Raw genomic sequence first — 22,917 nt, forward strand, 5'->3', positions numbered from 1 at the left:
CAATTACATATATATATATATATATATATATATATATATATATATATATATATATATATATATATATATATATATATATATATATATATATATATATATATATATATATATATATATATATATATATATATATATATATTAATATAACCATATGTATGAATATTGATTATTTTACAAAATAACCATATATAAAATATAATTAAAGTTATAAAACATAAATAAAGTATATAACTACAACACCTAATATACATAAACATTATATAGAAGGAATTATATGAGTATATGTGTTGATATATATACTTGATATAGGTTCGTGAATCCGAGGCCAACCTTGCATTGTTCAGTTCCGTCGTATGCATATTTTTACTACAAAATATCGTATTGTGAGTTCATTTGCTCCCTTTTTGTTCATTACATTTTTGAGCTGAGAATACATGCAAATGCTTTATTAAATGTTTTACAATATTTATATGCGTGAGTTCATTTGATTCCCTTTTAATCTTTACATTTTTGGGACTGAGAATACATGCGCTACTTTTACAACTGCTTTATTAAATTCTTTTGAAATACATTTTTGAACTGCGAATACATGAAATGCTTTTATAAATGTTTGACGAGATAGACACAAGCAAAACATTCCTCGAATGAATTATGTGGACGTGAAAATTGCCACCATTGAATTATGTGGACGTGATAATTGCCACAATTGATATGAATATTTTTCCCCTGATTATTATTGCTTGGTAACCTAAGAATTAGGGAACATCACTAATTTTGAGAATTAGTGCAGGCCTAATTGACACGAATCCTAAAGGTAGATACCGGGTTTAACACCCCCACCAAGAATGTTCACTAGACGAAAGGGCTAGTGGGCGTGGTGTGTAGTACTTCGAAGTTTATATGATTATTATACAGTCGAGATGTTCTGTTTTGGGGATATTATTATGGGCATTATATGTTAAGGTCAGTTACCAAGCCAAGCTATGGAAGTAATGAAAAGTGAATGTTATGTATCGAGAGAATGATTTTATACACATGTTATGTGTATGTTATTTTTGTGCACGAGATATGTGTATGGTTACTAAGATTTATGAAAAAGGATTTCATACACGAGAAAGGTGTACTGTATTTAAAAGATATCGCATGTACATTACAGGTGGGTATAGGATTCGGACCCATTTGTACCATGCACATTTAAATCTTGTGGTCTATCAAAATTACAGAATTTTATTGTTTTATGATAAACTTATGAACTCACCAACCTTTTGATTGACACTTGAAAGCATGTTTATTCTCAGGTATGAAAGAAACCTTCCACTGTGCATTTGCTCATTTTAAAGATATTACATGGAGTCGTTCATGGCACATAGAGTTCAGTACCTCGCAATGTTATCAAATGTTGAAGACTTCGTCCAGATAGATTAGGACGGGTCACTACAGGTGGTATCAGAGTGGTGGTCTTAGCGAACTAGGTCTTGCATTAGTGTGTCTAACTAATAGTTGTTTAGATGCATTAGTGAGTCTGGACTTCGACCGTGTCTGCATGTCAAAAGTTTTGCTTATCGTTTCGTGTCGAAAATTACCTGCATATCATCCTTAGCAAATTACCTGCTCATTATTCTTAGTCTAGACACATCTTACTGCATTGACTGCATGATTAGTGTATAGACAAAACTCATATCTTAGCGTATCTGCTAATTCATATCTTAGCGTATCTATTAATGTAAAACTTTGCCTGACATATTCTGTAAATTCCTCCGTAATTTACGACATCTCTTGTTCTATATATATAAATATTCTATGTAATTAGAATATCATCCGATATCCGAAAATCATTCCATATCGAAAATCCTTTATCTAAACGTGCAAGATGAATTCTGCAACCAGTTCAAGCTCCTCGGCTTACGACAGCTATTCCCATATGGATTTCCACTCGAGCTCCGAAAGCAGTGTAACCAGAATGAATCAATCAATTAGCCATCATAAATTCAGGATGAATTGAAAATGGGTACGAAGTAAACTTAATCAATTGAGATGCGAAGAAGTAATCCCTCCCACCAACCATATTGCCCTATTGGCAAAGAACCTGAAGCCCTTATCGGCAAACCTGTTCAAACCATCATTTTCACTCGCATTTCCAGGATATCTCGCAACGATTACATAATATCTACTATTATAAACCTTATTCATCCACTCGTTTGAACCGCCAATCATCCCGGAGTAATAGAAGAAGTCAACGAGCTTTGCGCTCGAATAGTGGCTTAGGAAATTATGGTGCAAAAATTACCAGCTTCAGCAACATCACCGACATCAAGAGCACCACCAGCATTAGCACCAACATCACCATTACCACCAACAACAACATCCGCATCACACATCTCGACATCAAAATCTATACCTCGAACATCAACATCATACGCACCATAGATACCAAGGAGTACCAACAACAATGAACGATGAAGTATTGATCCATAACTTCATTGAAGAAATATTCTGCGAAGAATATGTGGTTCCTAATAGTTTTAGAGATTACTTATTCTTACTCAAACCAAAAATCATATGAGTTTAATATTATATTAACTCATTAAATCCAAGATTACATATGAAGAAAATATATATGTATATGTGTTTTCATAAAGATTGTAATTAAAAATTCTTTTGTACAAACTGTTAATGGTGAAAATATTTTAACGGGTAGGTAATACCCGAGAAATATTTAGATTCCACATTAATAAGTTATAATGTACATTCTTCGAATCTGATTTAACAGTCATTACTATCCTACTTACATTCACAGATATACGAATCCGTTCACCACAGAATAACCAACTTCATTCAATTTCATATTTGGATTTCGACTTATCAGAATCCAAATCAAGATTTGACAAGTGGCATAATGAAGAAAATAAGGAACAAAATAAAATTGATTAGTAACCAATTAATTAACTACGTAAAATTTTAAACCTATACTAACCAAATCCTAGCTGACTGTTCCTAGCTAACTGTTTCTATATATCCTTATAATATGCTAGCTTTGGTTGAACTATTGGACTATTGGACTACTATCATGGATAATTAAAAAGTATTAAAAGAGTAAGAAATATTAATTACAACCCATTTTGACTTAAAAGATAGTAAATAAATTACATCTACTACAGTTAAATATTTCCTCAAGTTGCCACTTGATATCATCTTAAACATCCTTTGTATCTTGATGATTACAATCAGCGTTTAATCATCTAAAAACACAATTCTCTTGAAACCCCTTGGTTTGATAACCAATGATCTAGATCTGTTAACTTTAAAAATGCTGACGAAACAGCATGTAGTAAATGGTCTTAATGGCCAAAAGTGATGATAAAAGAATGGAGTGTTGGGAACACTCGATAGAAAATTTGGTACTGAAAAACGGAGAGAGCACACCATGAAGGAGATCAAGGACAAATATAAGGAACATATCCTATATTCAAAGAATCCAGGTAATTCTGGATCCGATGAAACCTTCAACGAATATCTTGCTCCGGATTCATGTTAAAATCTTGCGGAAAAATTTTTCTTCATCAACTTTCGAATTTAGAAATTCCAAAATACCATCATAAATATCTTTGATATTTCTGAGAATATTTTCATAAATATTCTCGTCCGAAATTATATACCTCTTCGTGCTATCTGTATTACATTGTATTGGATAATTCTGTAATACCTAAAGTATAATTTATGAATGAATTCTGGAGAAGTGTTAAGAATTTGAGCATGAGTTAGTATAATATAATGACGCCCGGCCAACGTGATTATATTACAGTAAGTCATGCTGGAAGTTTTAATGAAACATGATGATTCACAGATCATAACGTCATCATGTGCCATGTTACACGACTCGTTCATTTTACTTCACCTCTAAACATATCAAGAAAATATATTCTTGATAGTTCTATTCTCAGTGATTCTGGTAATTTGACAAATCAAATCATGCTATTATGTTATTTATTGTTTAGAACATTAAATTCATTCGAAACTCCATACTTACGAATTCTGGACCGTTACTCGCTTTACTGGAGGTCGAGAAGAAAATGAAAAGGCAAAGAGCTCCGACATATAATGGAAAATATAAAACCCGGCAACAACATAGAAATTACAAACCGTGTATATCAATGCGTATAACAATATAAAGACACGGAAGAATGAAAAACATTATAACCCCAAGCTAGTAGTAGAAGTTAACAGATTCTTCCGGTGAGAGTTGGAAAAGAAGTACTATCATTGTGATAGTCAGAATAAGAACAAGGATCAGAACTGAATTAAGCATTTTCAAAATCTTTGGAAAAATGAATTAAGAAAGAAAGTATTAAAGTAGTGAAAATCAATGAAACGAAAAAAGTTAATTTATAATGGAAGTATCTGACAGATCAATTGAGACCGATTACCGCATTTAATTATAGAGATCCTAATTTTCTTAAATCCCGATGAATTAGATCTTATGGATTACTAAGATTTCTTTGAAATTCCTTGAATTCCAGAATTCAACCATGACTAGTCAAAAGTTATGATGAAACTTGTCTTTCTCATTTCACTCTTTTGTGACAGCTTCACTCGCACGCTTCACATAATTAAATCGTTTTATCTATATTAATCAATAATGATAAAAATCTATTTATCAACTCATATTCGTCATGAAAACATTTTTAGTGTTAGCCATGACGACCTTACTCAAATTTCGGGACGAAATTTCTTTAACGGGTAGGTACTGTGACGACCCGGAAATTTTTGACCAAATTTAAACCTAATCTTTATATGATTCTGACACGATAAGCAAAGTCTGTATTGTTGAGTCACAAAATTTTTGAACTATTTTTCATGAATTTGCATTTGACCTTGTCTATGCCCGATGATTCACGAACAAATGTGTTGTAAATAAATATGTATACATATAAATATATATATATAAATGTGAATATATATATAATAAATTGATATCATAAAATAAAATTTATTATTTTTACCATTCTTATTATTAGTAAATATCCTAATCCTTAGTATCATTTTTTATATTATTTTAGCACTATTATTATTATTATAAATATTATTATTTCTATTATTACCTTTATTAACAGAAATTATTTATTCTTTATATATTTATATTATTATTAGTATTATTATTCATTATTATTTAAATATATTAATATTTAAAATTAGTTTGATAATTTTAGAAAGGGAGTAAATCTGTTACACGTATTTATCATCCTGTAGTCAATTTTTATTTTTGTCTAAAGATCGTTACATTACAGTATCAATTGTACAAATCAAGAACAGTTTGACATCAACCTTTTTAATTATTTATCTTCTTCTTGCTGTCCTTGTGAGATTTCCTGCCTCTAACTTTATTACAAATCAATATCAAATTACTAATACAACAAAAAGGGTACGATTCAGTTTCCAATCGATATCTAATTTTCAATTCTTTTTCTTTTACTTCTGTCTTCTCCTTCTTGAATGATTCTTCCTGTCCCCAATTTGTTACCCATCCAAATCAACTTCTTAATACAAACAATTCGATCAGATCAAGTTGATTAGATATCAAAAACAATCATACGAGTCTGTTTCCAATCCCTATCTACTTTTGTATTTTTGTTTCTTCTTCCTGGCTCGAGTATCACATGTCGACCCAATTTTAGCTCTAAAACAAATTTACAATCGAATCTTGATTTCTGTAGTAATTGTTAATTAACATATTATGTATATATACGATGTTGCAATTGAGAATGGAAAAGAGATAAATATATACATATTACTTACACATAAATAAAAACCCGCATTGGATATCGCCACACAACACTTTAGCATCCATCGCCGAGAACCAAATGCAACCTCAACCATCAAATACTCGATTTTCTTTTTCATTTATTAGACGACACCCATCTTCACCATCCAAATTCTTTTGTTTCTGTTTAGTTATACAACCATCACCTATGATTACCATCACTATAACCTCACAACCATAACAAGTAACCATACACCTTAACCATCGACTTTCATCAACTACTTTCTTTCTTAATCTTCCCTTGTGAATTCATCACCAATTCAATCTCTCTCTCTCTCTCTCTCTCTCTTCGTGAACAATCAACTCACAACACACAAAAACTAATTTATGATCCTTATTTTCATGCTCGACAAACCTCGACACACCACTTATAATTCTGTTTCAAAACACAGACAACCCGAAACCAATTAAACCCACATAATCTGCCACCTCTCAAACATAACCACAAAAACACTCACCTAAACCACCTGCTACTCGTATTTGATTCATTTTCGGTTAGGAGGTAGTATATAAGGAAGTCTAGGATATATAGAGGTGGGAGACAAAAAGAAGAAAGGAAATGATAACCCTTGGGAAGATTGCATGTTTTCCTTTTTCTTTTATGTGTGGCCAACATATCCATAAACAAGATATCCCCACAATCACGATGACTACAGCTGCAATTATGAAGTAGAATCGATGAGGATGTTGCACAAATAGCATTCGATATTAAAGGTGTTAAAAAGGTGTACCACTAGTTGATTATAGAATATTTTATGGATGATTAATGAGAAGCATAAAATTTTGTCAAGTTGATGTATTAAAAAAATTACATATATCGCAAACTGAAGGTCATGTAGGGATAGATAAAAACGTAATTGCCGACACCTTTCCATCAACTCCTTTTTTTTTTCTTTTGCATCGTAAGAGTTTTTTTTATTTGCATAGTGGGACTTCAATTCCTTTTTTCTTAATTGCTTAAAGCATTTGGCCGAGTAAATACAAATACCATTGGGCCATGTATACTGTTATTGGACTGAGATTTTAGTGGCGGCCAAGCTTTTCTGTTTGGGCCGTAAGTTTATTAAGCCTATTTAGAATTACCTGTTGGGCTGAGGCCCTGTTTCGTTTTGCTGTTGGGTCTGTCGACTGTTTTAACGAAGTGATAATAAGATAATGAGCCGTAGGATAAGCATGATGATATATGGTGATGATATCATGATGGTAATGATATAAAGGATATACGAAATGAGAAGATGAAAGAGATTAATGAATGATGGTGTAGTAATACGATCATGATGATCTCGAGTCATGGTGTTATGTAGAGGATGATGATGAAATGGGATTTATTTTAAGAAGATAGATAGACGGGTTAAATATAATTACGGTAACAATAATTTCAGAAAAACATAGTTAGAGGAATGGTTAAAGGCGTTATCGGGTTAGCGGGACGTCGCGAGTTCAAACCCGGACTTGGGCATTTTTCTTTTAAGGGCTACATTCTTTGAGGTAATTTACTTAATGCTTATTATTATTATTATTATTATTATTATTATTATTATTATTATTATTATTATTATTATTATTATTATTATTATTATTATTATTATTATTATTATTATTATTATTATTATTATTAAGGTTACCAAAAATCCTTATTTTCAATATTAACATATAACTATTATTATTATTATTAAATGATAGTGTTAGTATTATTATTAAAATTATTATCATTATAATTAGTATTATCATTATTATTATTATTATTATTATTATTATTATTATTATTATTATTATTATTATTATTATTATTACTACTAAAATCATTATTATTATTATTATTATTATTATTATTAACAGTAATGTTTTTATAACAAATTATTGATTTTTGATACCAATTACAAATAGAAATATATATATATATATATATATATATTTTAATATGACCATATGTATGAATATTGATTATTTTACAAAATAACCATATATAAAATATAATTGAAGATATAAAACATAAATAAAGTATATAACTACAACACCTAATATACATAAACATTATATAGAAGGAATTATGTGAGTATATGTGTTGATATATATACTTGATATAGGTTCGTGAATCCGAGGCCAACCTTGAATTGTTCAGTTCTGTCGTATGCATATTTTTACTACAAAATATCGTATTGTGAGTTCATTTGCTCCCTTTTTACTCATTACATTTTTGGGCTGAGAATACATGCAAATGCTTTATTAACTGTTTTACAATATTTATATGCGTGAGTTCATTTGATTCCCTTTTACTCTATACATTTTTGGGACTGAGAATACATGCGCTACTTTTACAACTGCTTTATTAAATGCTTTTGAAATATATTTTTGAACTGCGAATACATGAAATGCTTTTATAAATGTTTGACGAGATAGACACAAGCAAAACATTCCTCGAATGAATTATATGGACGTGATAATTGCCACCATTGAATTATCTGGACATGATAATTGCCACAAGTGATATGAATATTTTCCCCCTGATTATTATTGCTTGGTAACCTAAGAATTAAGGAACATCACTATTTTTAAGAATTAGTGCACGCCTAATTGACGCGAATCCTAAAGGTAGCTATCGGATTTAACACCCCCACCCAGAATGTTCACTAGACGGAAGAGCTAGTGGGCGTGGTGTTTAGAACTTCGAAGTTTATATGATTATTATACAGACGAGATGTTCTGTTTTGGGGATATTATTATGCACATTATATGTTAAGGTCAGTTACCAAGCCAAGCTATGGAAGTAATGAAAAGTGAATGTTATGTATCGAGAGAATGATTTTATACACAGGTTATGTGTATGTTATTTTTGTGCACGAGATATGTGTACGGTTACTAAGATTTATGAAAAAGGATTTCGTACATGAGAAAGGTGTACTGTTGATGTTAAAGCGAAGGGGTACAAAATAGTTATATTTTTACTACAAAAAACTATTAAATACGATACAATTTTACACAAGTTATTTATTTATTTATAGAGTGGATATACCTAAACCTTGCTACAACACTTATAGGCAGTGTACCTAATCGTACAGTAGTGTAGTTTTTAGTAAGTCCGGTTCGTTTCACAGGGATCTTAGCCAAGTTTAACGCTATATTTTTAAAAACTATATTTGTAAAAATATAAAAATATATATATATATATATATATATATATATATATATATATATATATATATATATATATATATATATATATATATATATATATATATATATATATATATATATATAAGTAGTATTATTATTATAAAAAGGGGGTTTTTACCGTTTAATGACCGGTTTGTCGATTTTAAAACTTAAGTCGCAGGTAAAACCTAATGTAAAATATTAAAAATAAATATAACTTAAATTAAAGCGTAAAGTAAATAACGATAATGAAATTGCGATAAATAAAAGTGCGATAAATAAAATGACGATAAATAAAATTGTGATAATTAAAAAGTATGATAAATAAAATGACAATAAATTAAAGTGCGATAATTAAAAGTGCAATTAAATATGAAATAAAGGAATTATGCTTATTTAAACTTCCGTAATCATGATGTTTGACGTGTTGATTTTAGTTTATTACCATGGGTTAATTGTCCTTTGTCCTGAATTATTCAATATGTCCGTCTAGTTTTTGTCCATAACAATCCATTAGTCATAAATATAAAGTGCGAGTGTCCTCGTCAAATTATCCTTATATCCGAAGTCAAATATTCCAACTAATTGGGGACTTAAACTATAATTACACCAAGTATCCTTGTATATAATTCACCCCTGTTTTAATAAGTCCATTAACTATTAATCCATACCCGTGTCCGGTTAAATGAACGATTATTAGTACTTATAAATATCCCGCCCATCGTGTCCGATCGAGTGTATATGGTTATTTATAGGTACGTCTAATTGTAAATCTTTATATTAAATTAACAAACTATCATTTAATTAAACAAATATAAATCCCATTAATAGCCCATAGTCTAATTTTCACAAGTCTCGTTCTTTTGTCCAAACCCCAATTATGGTACAAAGCCCAATTACCCCGTCTTAATATTTTAGCCCAACATCATGATTACTTCGACTTAAATAAGCATAATAATAACTTAGCTACGAGACATTAATTTAAAAAGGTTGAACGTAACTTACAATGATTAATAATAGAGTAGCGTTACACGGACAGAATTTCGACTTACACCCTTACAACATTGGCTAACATACCCTTATTATTAAAATTAAAATTAAAATTATAATATATATATATATATATATATATATATATATATATATATATATATATATATATACACTTTTGAGAGAGAGATAGATAAAGATGTGTTTACATTCGACTGAAACTGCGAAATTTATAGCAATGTGGCCTCACTTTTTGGGTCATGCGACCGCATGAAATTCCTTCTTCCTGGCCATGCGATCGGACAGCTCACATTTGGTTGTTTTCTTCTTACCGACGGTTTAATTAAATATATATAATATATAAATAATTTTAAGAATTATTTATATATTATATTATATTTATATGCATAGTTGACTTGTAATTTTTAGTCCGTTGCGTCTAGCGTTGAGAGTTGACTCTGGTCCCCGTTCCGGATTTTTGAACGTCCTTTCGTACAATTTAATATCTTGTATTTTGCGTTTTGCGGCTTGTACTCTTGTAATTTTGAGACGTTTCTCACCAATAATTTGAACCACTTTGATTGTACTTTGTACTTTTTAGCTTTTTGGTCGTTTGCGTCTTCAAATCGTCGAATCTGTCTTTTGTCTTCACCTTTTATTATTTAAACGGATATCACTTGTAAATAGAACAATTGCAACTAAAAGCTTGTCTTTTTTGAGGGATAATGCTATGAAATATATGTTCGTTTTTAGCATTATCAAATATTCCCACACTTGAGCGTTGCTTGTCCTCAAGCAATATAGTCTTGAAATAAAAATACTAGAATCACTTCTTTATTCTTCACACTTTGTACATCAGTGATTTCTATACGGCGGTATAAACAATGATAATAACGATGTGGTTTACAGTCCCACATGACTATGAAAATCTAGATCCTTTAAGGAAATTGGATCTTTATGAAAACATTTGATCTTTTGAAAATTAAATCTAGCTTTTACCCTAGATAAGTTTTCCGGAATAACCCTTCACCGGTGTTTGCGAAATTGTTTTTATAGGTTTGGTGGGTTTCAGATTTGAAAATTTTAGCTCAAAACTTGCGGTTTTGTGTCACCCACTTGCTAACCTTGTATTGGGAAAGCAACACGTCCAGTATACTTACTCCGTATATTACCTTTCGGTAAACTACCATCCGGTTGTAAAGGAAAGCGTTGAACAAGCAACTGTTAAGGCAATGTCCCGTGACATGCTTTTAATTATGGTCTATAACGTGTCGGATGCAATTACTATCCTTTGTAGGAGCAATAGTAAAGATCACCCTATAATTTTTTGGTCTGGCACAAGGTCCTGTCTTCGACCATGCTATGCAACCACCGTTCTTATGGTTGACACCCGATTTGGTTCAGGTGACCTAATGAATTCCAGGTGAATTCCTAGGATTTTACGTTCAATGGTAATGAACGCATTGAAAATAGGGTTTTCAGAAAACAAATCGGTTTGTAATTTGATCAAAATATTTTCTCGTTCAAGCTCGAGTTTAGATATCATTGAATTCCATGAGTTTGAATTCTCAATCTTTAAGGTCAATCTCAAGGATTGAGTAATATCAGTCTTAAAAGCTATTTTTTAATCTTTAAGGAGATTATCCTTTCTGGGGGTCTGATGTAGTGACCCGAACTTTTCGAACCTTTCTATGATTATATGTTTAATGAAAACTATATTTACATGATTAAATGTTTCCAACATGTTAAGCAATCAAACTTGTTAAGACTTGATTAATTGAAATAGGTTTCATATAGACAATTGACCACCCAAGTTGACCGGTGATTCACGAACGTTAAAACTTGTAAAAACTATACGATGACATATATATGGTTATATATATAGTTAACATGATTTTATTATAAGTATGTATCTCATTAGGTATTTTAACAATGAGTTATATACATAAAAATGAGACTATTAATTTAAGAAACTCGAAAACGATATATATAACGATTATCGTTATAACAACGTCTTACTAGGTACATATGAATCATATTAAGATATTGATACACTTGGTTAATTATGTTAAATGATAAGTAAATATATTATTAAGTGTATTAACAATGAAATACATATGTAAAAATAAGACTACTAACTTAATGATTTCGAAACGAGACATATATGTAACGATTATCGTTGTAACGACATTTAACTGTATATATATCATACTAAGATATATTATATATCATAATATCATGATAATATAACAATTTAACATCTCATTTGTTATAATAAACAATGGGTTAACAACATTCAACAAGATCGTTAACCTAAAGGTTTCAAAACAACACTTACATGTAACGACTAACGATGACTTAACGACTCAGTTAAAATGTATATACATGTAGTGTTTTAATATGTATTCATACACTTTTGAAAGACTTCAAGACACTTATCAAAATACTTCTACTTTACAAAAATGCTTACAATTACATCCTCGTTCAGTTTCATCAACAATTCTACTCGTATGCACCCGTATTCGTACTCGTACAATACACAGCTTTTAGATGTATGTACTATTGGTATATACACTCCAATGATCAGCTCTTAGCAGCCCATGTGAGTTACCTAACACATGTAGTAACCATCATTTGGCAACTAGCATGAAATATCTCATAAAATTACAAAAATATGAGTAATCATTCATGACTTATTTACATGAAAACAAAATTACATATCCTTTATATCTAATCCATACACCAACGACCAAAAAAACCTACAAACACTTTCATTCTTCAATTTTCTTCATCTAATTGATCTCTCTCAAGTTCTATCTTCAAGTTCTAAGTGTTCTTCATAAATTCCAAAAGTTCTAGTTTCATAAAATCAAGAATACTTCCAAGATTGCAAGTTTACTTCCAAGTTTCTAAATCCATTCCAAGTAATCATCCAAGATCAAGAAACCTTTGTTACTTACAGTAGGTTATCTTTCTAATACAAGGTAATAATCATATTCAAAATTTAATTCAATTTCTATAACTATAACAATCTTATTTCGAGTGGAAATCTTACTTGAAATTGTTTTCGTGTCATGATTCTGTTTCAAGAACTTTCAAGCCATCCAAGGATCCTTTGAAGCTAGATCTATTTTTCTCATTTCCAGTAGGTTTATCCAAGGAACTTGAGATAGTAATGATGTTCATAACATCATTCAATTCATACATATAAAGCTATCTTATTCGAAGGTTTAAACTTGTAATCACTAGAACATAGTTTAGTTAATTCTAAACTTGTTCGCTAATAAAAGTTAATCCTTCTAACTTGACTTTTAAAATCAACTAAACACATGTTCTATATCTATATGATATGCTAACTTAATGATTTAAAACCTGGAAACACGAAAAACACCGTAAAACCGGATTTACGCCGTCGTAGTAACACCACGAGCTGTTTTGGGTTAGTTAATTAAAAACTATGATAAACTTTGATTTTAAAAGTTGTTATTCTGGGAAAATAATTTTTATTATGAACATGAAATTATATCCAAAAATTATGGTTAAACTCAAAGTGGAAGTATGTTTTCTAAAATGGTCATCTAGACGTCGTTCTTTCGACTGAAATGACTACCTTTACAAAAACAACTTGTAACTTATTTTTCTGACTATAAACCTATACTTTTTCTGTTTAGATTCATAAAATAGAGTTCAATATGAAACCATAGAAATTTGATTCACTCAAAACGGATTTAAAATGAAGAAGTTATGGGTAAAACAAGATTGGATAATTTTTTCTCATTTTAGCTACGTGAAAATTGGTAACAAATCTATTCTAACCATAACTTAATCAACTTGTATTGTATATTATGTAATCTTGAGATACCATAGACACATATACAATGTTTCGACCTATCATGTTGACACATCTATATATATTTCGGAACAACCATAGACACTCTATATGTGAATGTTGGAGTTAGCTATACAGGGTTGAGGTTGATTCCAAAATATATATAGTTTGAGTTGTGATCAATACTGAGATACGTATACACTGGGTCGTGGATTGATTCAAGATAATATTTATCGATTTATTTTTGTACATCTAACTGTGGACAACTAGTTGTAGGTTACTAACGAGGACAGCTGACTTAATAAACTTAAAACATCAAAATGTATTAAAAGTGTTGTAAATATATTTTGAACATACTTTGATATATATGTACATATTTGTTATAGGTTCGTGAATCGACCAGTGGCCAAGTCTTACTTCCCGACGAAGTAAAAAAAAATCTGTGAAAGTGAGTTATAGTCCCACTTTTAAAATCTAATATTTTGGGATGAGAATACATGCAGGTTTTATAAATGATTTACAAAATAGACACAAGTACGTGAAACTACATTCTATGGTTGAATTATCAAAATCGAATATGCCCCTTTTTATTAAGTCTGGTAATCTAAGAATTAGGGAACAGACACCCTAATTGACGCGAATCCTAAAGATATATCTATTAGGCCTAACAAACCTCATCCAAAGTACCGGATGCTTTAGTACTTCGAAATTTATATCATATCCGAAGGATGTCCATGAATGATGGGGATATTCTTATATATGCATCTTGTTAATGTCGGTTACCAGGTGTTCACCATATGAATGATTTTTATCTCTATGTATGGGATGTATATTGAAATATGAAATCTTGTGGTCTATTGTTACGATTTGATATATATATGTTAAACCTATAACTCCCCAACATTTTTGTTGACGTTTAAAGCATGTTTATTCTCAGGTAAATATTAAGAGCTTCCGCTGTTGCATACTAAAATAAGGACAAGATTTGGAGTCCATGTTTGTATGATATTATGTAAAAACTGCATTCAATAAACATATGTCAATGTAATATATTTCTATTGTAAACCATTATGTAATGGTCGTGTGTAAACAGTATATTTTAGATTATCATTATTTGATAATCTACGTAATGCTTTTGAAACCTTTATTGATAAAATAAAGGTTATGGTTGTTTTAAAAATGAATGCAGTCTTTGAAAAACGTCTCATATAGAGGTCAAAACCTCGCAACGAAATCAATTAATATGGAACGTTTATAATCAATATGAACGGGACATTTCAGTTGGTATCCGAGCGTTGGTCTTAGAGAACCAGAATTTTGCATTAATGTGTCTTATCGAGTTTGTTAGGATGCATTAGTGAGTCTGGACTTCGACCGTGTTACTTGAAAAATGATTGCTTAAAAATTTTTGTTGGAAACTATATATTTTTAACATGTGAATATTATGTGATATATTAATCTCTTAACGTGTTTGATATTATGTGATAGATGTCTACCTCTAATACAAGTCCCATATAATGAAGAGTCAAATGTAATTTGGAATGATTCGTGGACTGATTCACAAGTTCCCAAAGAGGAATCGGAAGAAGAATCGGAACCGGAGGAGGAGGAACCAGAAGAAGAAATAGAACCGGTGGGGGAAATAATAAAACGGTTAAGTAAAAGAAAATCCTCAACCAACCGACCAAGGTTAATTATGGTCAACGGGGTTTCTGCCAAGGAAGCAAAATATTGGGAGGATTACCAATTCTCCGATGAATCGGATCCCGACGAGGATTCCGATGTTGTTATAGAAATTACCCCAACTGAATTTAAAAAGGCAAAAGAGAACAATAAGGGAAAGGGCATAAAAATAGAGAAATCTGATTCCAACCCCGATGAACTTTATATGTATCGTCAACACCCGTATTTCTTAAGTTGTAACAATAACCCGGGAACCTCTAAACCACCAGGTTTTTCTAAACCAATGTGGAAAACGACGGCTCGTATTAGGGGAACATCATATATCCCTAGAAACTTGTCAAAACAAACCAAAACCGAAGAAGAAGAAACGAGCGAGTCGGAATAAGATAGTTGTATTCGTGTGGTGTAATATATGTAATATAGTGTGCTTATGCTTTATGATATATGTAAAAAAAATTGCTTGTATTAATAAGTATTTTTTTATGAATCTAACTCTTGTCTATTTTACAGTATAAAAACACAAAATGGATAGACAACCCAATATTTTAAGAGACCTACCCGGAGACATGATTGATGAAATCTTGTCTAGAGTCGGTCAAAATTCCTCGGCACAACTATTTAAGGCGAGATCAGTTTGTAAGACATTCGAAGAACGTTCCAAGAATGCCTTGGTTTATAAAAGGCTTTCGTTCGAAAGATGGGGGATATCACATTGGGAAATCCATAAGTTACGATGTGTTTACTTTGACGCATATATTGTGGGGAACCCAAATGCTATTTTACGCAACGGGTTAAGAAATTATTTTGACTCAATATATCCGAATATAGGACTTCGTGATTTAGAAAAAGCGGCTAACATGCAACATAAAGAACCATGTTATGCTTACGGGTTAGTAATGTTCGCTTCTCACCAAAGTGAGAACATGAACATCGGGCTACAACTATTAAACAAAACGTTCCCACAAGTGACGGAGTCAGTAATTGGGGTAAGAAATGAGGTTTTTAGATTGTTACAGGACTGTTGGACATTACGTAACCCTCGTCCCTTTGACGACGTTACAACACGCTGTCTTATCAACGACCATAATGGTTATGTTCCACAAGACCAAGGAAGGGAAGTAGTCCTAGTAAAACCAGAATGCATGACTTGTTTCTGGACGTATGAATTACGTGTCTTTATTGCCTTTGCTGAACGACTTGTGTACTAGCTAGAATTATCTTCACAACCACCTTGTATCAAATTTATTGTGTGCTATATTTCATTCTATATGTAAAATAAGCGGTATTTTAAGTTTGTAAAATATTGTGTAAAAGTTTGAACGCGAAATATTATTATAATCAGTTTTTCATATAGAATTGTAGTAGTTGAATTATATATTAGCTACTAAGTATGAACTTAATGGGTAGGTACTACCCGAATTTAAACTTATAAAACGCTAATATGAAGAAAAAGCTTTTATAAATGAGTTCATATTATGCTAAGAGATACTATTGACTACTCTTAATATTCTGTATGATTAACTTGTTTCATTTGACTATTTGAAGGAAATGGCACCGACTACTCGACAAACCATGAATATGAGCGAAGAGGAATTTCGTACCTTTCTTGCTGCAAACATAGCCGCAGTACAGGATGCGCTACATACCAACAATAACCTTGGATCTAGCAGTACAGGAAATCGTGTAGGATGCACCTACAAAGAATTCACTGCCTGCAAACCTTTGGAATTTGATGGAACAGAAGGACCGATCGGATTGAAACGGTGGACCGAGAAGGTCGAATCGGTGTTTGCCATAAGTAAGTGTACTGAAGAGGACAAAGTGAAGTACGCTACGTATACCTTCACAGGTACTGCGTTAACATAATTTGAATACCTATCTACAGCAAGTGGGACAAGATGATGCTTACGCACTACCGTGGTCAGCATTCAAGCACTTGATGAACGAGAAGTACCGTCCCAGAACCGAGGTCAATAAGCTCAAGACAGAACTTAGAGGGTTACGAACCCAAGGATTTGATATTACCACGTATGAAAGACGATTCACAGAATTGTACCTATTGTGTCCGAGAGCGTTCGAAGATGAGGAAGAGAAGATCGACGCGTTTGTGAAAGGATTACCGGAAAGAATCCAAGAAGATATAAGTTCACACGAGCCTGCCTCCATACAACAGGCATGTAGAATGGCTCACAAACTAGTGAACCAGATTGAGGAAAGAATTAAAGAACAGACGGCTGAAGAGGCCAATGTGAAGCAAGTCAAAAGAAAGTGGGAGGAAAACGGTGATAAGAATCACCAGTACAACAACAACAGCAATTACAATAATAATCGCAACAATTATCCCAACAATCGCAACATCAATCGCAACTACAACAAACGGCCCAACAACAACAACAACAACAACAACAGCAACAACAGCAACTACAACAATCATCCCAACAACAATATCAACCACAACAACAACAACAACAATCAGAAGCAGCTATGCCAAAGGTGTGAAATGAAATGTCCCGTTCTTATTGATTAAAAACGTTCCATATTAATTGATTTCGTTGCGAGGTTTTGACCTCTATATGAGACATTTTTCAAAGACTGCATTCATTTTTAAAACAAACCATAAACTTTATTTCATCAATAAAGGTTTAAAAAGCTTTACGTAGATTATCAAATAATGATAATCTAAAATATCCTATTTACACACGACTATTACATAATGGTTTACAATACAAATATGTTACAACGAAATAAGTTTCTTGAATGCAGTTTTTACACAATATCATACAAGCATGGACTCCAAATCTTGTCCTTATTTAAGTATGCGACATCGGAAGCTCTTAGTATTCACCTGAGAATAAACATGCTTTAAACGTCAACAAAAATGTTGGTGAGTTATAGGTTTAACCTATATATATCAAATCGTAACAATAGACCACAAGATTTCATATTTCAATACACATCCCATACATAGAGATAAAAATCATTCATATGGTGAACACCTGGTAACCGACATTAACAAGATGCATATATAAGAATATCCCCATCATTCCGGGACACCCTTCGGATATGATATAAATTTCGAAGTACTAAAGCATCTGGTACTTTGGATGTGGTTTGTTAGGCCCAATAGATCTATCTTTAGGATTCACGTCAATTAGGGTGTCTGTTCCCTAATTCTTAGATTACCAGACTTAATAAAAAGGGGCATATTCGATTTTGATAATTCAACCATAGAATGTAGTTTCACGTACTTGTGTCTATTTTGTAAATCATTTATAAAACCTGCATGTATTCTCATCCCAAAAATATTAGATTTTAAAAGTGGGACTATAACTCACTTTCACAGATTTTTACTTCATCGGGAAGTAAGACTTGGCCACTGGTTGATTCACGAACCTATAACAATATATACATATATATCAAAGTATGTTCAAAATATATTTACAACACTTTTAATATATTTTGATGTTTTAAGTTTATTAAGTCAGCTGTCCTCGTTAGTAACCTACAACTAGTTGTTCACAGTTAGATGTATAGAAATAAATTGATAAATACTATCTTGAATCAATCCACGACCCAGTGTATACGTATCTCAGTATTGATCACAACTCAAACTATATATATTTTGGAATCAACCTCAACCCTGTATAGCTAACTCCAACATTCACATATAGAGTGTCTTTGGTTGTTCCGAAATATATATAGATGTGTCGACATGATAGGTCGAAACATTGTATACGTGTCTATGGTATCTCAAAATTACATAATATACAATACAAGTTGATTAAGTTATGGTTGGAATAGATTTGTTACCAATTTTCACGTAGCTAAAATGAGAAAAATTATCCAATCTTGTTTTACCCATAACTTCTTCAATTTAAATCCGTTTTGAGTGAATCAAATTGCTATGGTTTCATATTGAACTCTATTTTATGAATCTAAACAGAAAAAGTATAGGTTTATAGTCGGAAAAATAAGTTACAAGTCATTTTTGTAAAGGTAGTCATTTCAGTCGAAAGAACGACGTCTAGATGACCATTTTAGAAAACATACTTCCACTTTGAGTTTAACCATAATTTTTGGATATAGTTTTATGTTCATAATAAAAATCATTTTCCCAGAATAACAACTTTTAAATCAAAGTTTATCATAGTTTTTAATTAACTAACCCAAAACAGCCCGCGGTGTTACTACGACTGCGTAAATCTGGTTTTACGGTGTTTTTCGTGTTTTCAGGTTTTAAATCATTAAGTTAGCATATAATATAGATATAGAACATGTGTTTAGTTGATTTTAAAAGTCAAGTTAGAAGGATTAACTTTTATTTGCGAACAAGTTTAGAATTAACTAAACTATGTTCTAGTGATTACAAGTTTAAACCTTCGAATAAGATAGCTTTATATGTATGAATCGAATGATGTTATGAACATCATTACTACCTCAAGTTCCTTGGATAAACCTACTGGAAATGATAAAAATAGATCTAGCTTCAAAGGATCCTTGGATGGCTTGAAAGTTCTTGAAGCAGAATCATGACACGAAAAAAATTTCAAGTAAGATTTCCACTCGAAATAAGATTGTTATAGTTATAGAAATTGAATTAAAGTTTGAATATGATTATTACCTTGTATTATAAAGATAACCTACTTTAAGTAACAAAAGTTTCTTGATCTTGGATGATTACTTGGAATGGATTTAGAAAACTTGGAAGTAAACTTGCAATCTTGGAAGTATTCTTGATTTTATGAAACTAGAACTTTTGGAATTTATGAAGAACACTTAGAACTTGAAGATAGAACTTGAGAGAGATCAATTAGATGAAGAAAATTGAAGAATTAAAGTGTTTGTAGGTATTTTTAGTCGTTGGTGTATGGATTAGATATAAAGGATATGTAATTTTGTTTTCATGTAAATAAGTCATGAATGATTACTCATATTTTTGTAATTTTATGAGATATTTCATGCTAGTTGCCAAATGATGGTTCCCACATGTGTTAGGTGACTCACATGGGCTGCTAAGAGCTGATCATTGGAGTGTATATACCAATAGTACATACATCTAAAAGCTGTGTATTGTACGAGTACGAATATAGGTGCATACGAGTAGAATTGTTGATGAAACTGAACGAGGATGTAATTGTAAGCATTTTTGTTAAGTAAAAGTATTTTGATAAGTGTCTTGAAGTCTTTCAAAAGTGTATGAATACATATTAAAACACTACATGTATATACATTTTAACTGAGTCGTTATGTCATCGTTAGTCGTTACATGTAAACGTTGTTTTGAAACCTTAAGGTTATCGATCTTGTTGAATGTTGTTAACCCATTGTTTATTATAACAAATGAGATGTTAAATTTTTATATTATCATGATATTATGATATATAATATATCTTAGTATGATATATATACAGTTAAATGTCGTTACAACGATAATCGTTACATATATGTCTCGTTTCGAAATCATTAAGTTAGTAGTCTTATTTTTACATATGTATTTCATTGTTAATACACTTAATAATATATTTACTTATCATTTAACATAATTAACCAAGTGTATCAATATCTTAATATGATTCATATGTACCTAGTAAGACGTTGTTATAACGATAATCGTTATATATATCGTTTTCGAGTTTCTTAAATTAATAGTCTCATTTTTATGTATATAACTCATTGTTAAAATACCTAATGAGATACATAATTATAATAAAATCCTGTTAACTATATATTTAACCATATATATGTCATCGTATAGTTTTTACAAGTTTTAACGTTCGTGAATCACCGGTCAACTTGGGTGGTCAATTGTCTATATGAAACCTATTTCAATTAATCAAGTCTTAACAAGTTTGATTGCTTAACATGTTGGAAACACTTAATCATGTAAATAACAATTTCATTTAATATATATATAAACATGGAAATGTTTGGGTCACTACAGTACCTACCCGTTAAATAAATTTCGTCCTGAAATTTTAAGCAGTTGGAGGTGTTGACGTATCTTCTGGAAATAAATGCGGGTATTTCTTCTTCATCTGATCTTCACGCTCCCAGCTGAACTCGGGTCCTCTACGAGAATTCCATCGAACCTTAACAATCGGTATCTTGTTTTGTTTAAGTCTCTTAACCTCACGATCCATTATTTCGACGGGTTCTTCAATGAATTGAAGTTTTTCATTGATTTGGATTTCGTCCAACGGAATAGTGAGATCTTCTTTAGCAAAACATTTCTTCAAATTTGAGACGTGAAAAGTGTTATGTACAGCCGCGAGTTGTTGAGGTAGCTCCAGTTGGTAAGCTACTGGTCCGACACGATCTATAATCTTGAATGGTCCAATGTACCTTGGATTTAGTTTCCCCCGTTTACCAAATCGAACAACGCCTTTCCAAGGTGAAACCTTAAGCATGACCATTTCTCCAATTTCAAACTCTATATATTTTCTTTTACTGTCCGCGTAGCTCTTTTGTCGACTCTGGGCGGTTTTCAATCTTTGTTGAATTTGGATGATTTTCTCGGTAGTTTCTTGTATTATCTCCGGACCCGTAATCTGTCTATCCCCCACTTCACTCCAACAAATCGGAGACCTGCACTTTCTACCATAAAGTGCTTCAAACGGCGCCATCTCAATGCTTGAATGGTAGCTATTGTTGTAGGAAAATTCTGCTAACGGCAGATGTCGATCCCAACTGTTTCCGAAATCAATAACACAAGCTCGTAGCATGTCTTCAAGCGTTTGTATCGTCCTTTCGCTCTGCCCATCAGTTTGTGGATGATAGGCAGTACTCATGTCTAGACGAGTTCCCAATACTTGCTGTAATGTCTGCCAGAATCTTGAAATAAATCTGCCATCCCTATCAGAGATAATTGAGATTGGTATTCCATGTCTGGAGACGACTTCCTTCAAATACAGTCATGCTAACTTCTCCATCTTGTCATCTTCTCTTATTAGCAGGAAGTGTGCTGACTTGGTGAGACGATCAACTATTACCCAAATAGTATCATAACCACTTGCAGTCCTTGGCAATTTAGTAATGAAATCCATGGTAATGTTTTCCCATTTCCATTCCGGGATTTCAGGTTGTTGTAGTAGACCTGATGGTTTCTGATGTTCAGCTTTGACCTTAGAACACGTCAAACATTCTCCTGCATATTTATCAATATCGGCTTTCATACCTGGCCACCAAAAATGTTTCTTAAGATCCTTGTACATCTTCCCCGTTCCAGGATGTATTGAGTATCTGGTTTTATGAGCTTCTCTAAGTACCATTTCTCTCATATCTCCAAATTTTGGTACCCAAATTCTTTCAGCCCTATACCGGGTTCCGTCTTCCCGAATATTAAGATGCTTCTCCGATCCTTTGGGTATTTCATCCTTTAAATTTCCCTCTTTTAAAACTCCTTGTTGCGCCTCCTTTATTTGAGTAGTAAGGTTAGTGTGAATCT

The sequence above is a fragment of the Rutidosis leptorrhynchoides genome, chromosome 8, assembly GCF_046630445.1.
Source record: "Rutidosis leptorrhynchoides isolate AG116_Rl617_1_P2 chromosome 8, CSIRO_AGI_Rlap_v1, whole genome shotgun sequence".
NCBI classification, from domain to species: domain Eukaryota; kingdom Viridiplantae; phylum Streptophyta; class Magnoliopsida; order Asterales; family Asteraceae; genus Rutidosis; species Rutidosis leptorrhynchoides.